Below are 455 nucleotides of genomic sequence, written 5' to 3'. Positions count from 1 at the left end.
ATGAATGGTCTTTAAGAGTTTATCCCTTATCTTTAAGAAGAGGGATTGGTGTCAGTGCTATTGTTAACTAATATTCTGTCTGGACAGGGAATTATGTAATAAGATTTTATTGAAACCCGTATGTTAATTACTTATATATCTAAGTCAGTTGATGAATAACAGTCTTCATCTCGATTACTCCAACAAGAGCGATAAATCCCAAGGTGAGCCATACAGTACTAGCTACTAGGGAACCCTCGCTCTGGGCCTTCCACAAAGAAACCACTAGTCCACTGGTGTTTTTTCCTCTGTAATTCAGCATTTCAATTGCTGTCTCTTTTTCTGAATCACCCGTGATCACTTGTTTCTTAATTCCACAAGTTTTTCCATCAATCCTTTCAATTTAACAGTTTGTAAAAGTGCACTGAAAATACATGCACAAAGGAATTTGAGGACATTGCCCACAAAATTATTGT

Source organism: Penaeus monodon, chromosome 22 (assembly GCF_015228065.2).
Source record: "Penaeus monodon isolate SGIC_2016 chromosome 22, NSTDA_Pmon_1, whole genome shotgun sequence".
NCBI classification, from domain to species: domain Eukaryota; kingdom Metazoa; phylum Arthropoda; class Malacostraca; order Decapoda; family Penaeidae; genus Penaeus; species Penaeus monodon.
This window is presented reverse-complemented; position numbering follows the sequence as displayed.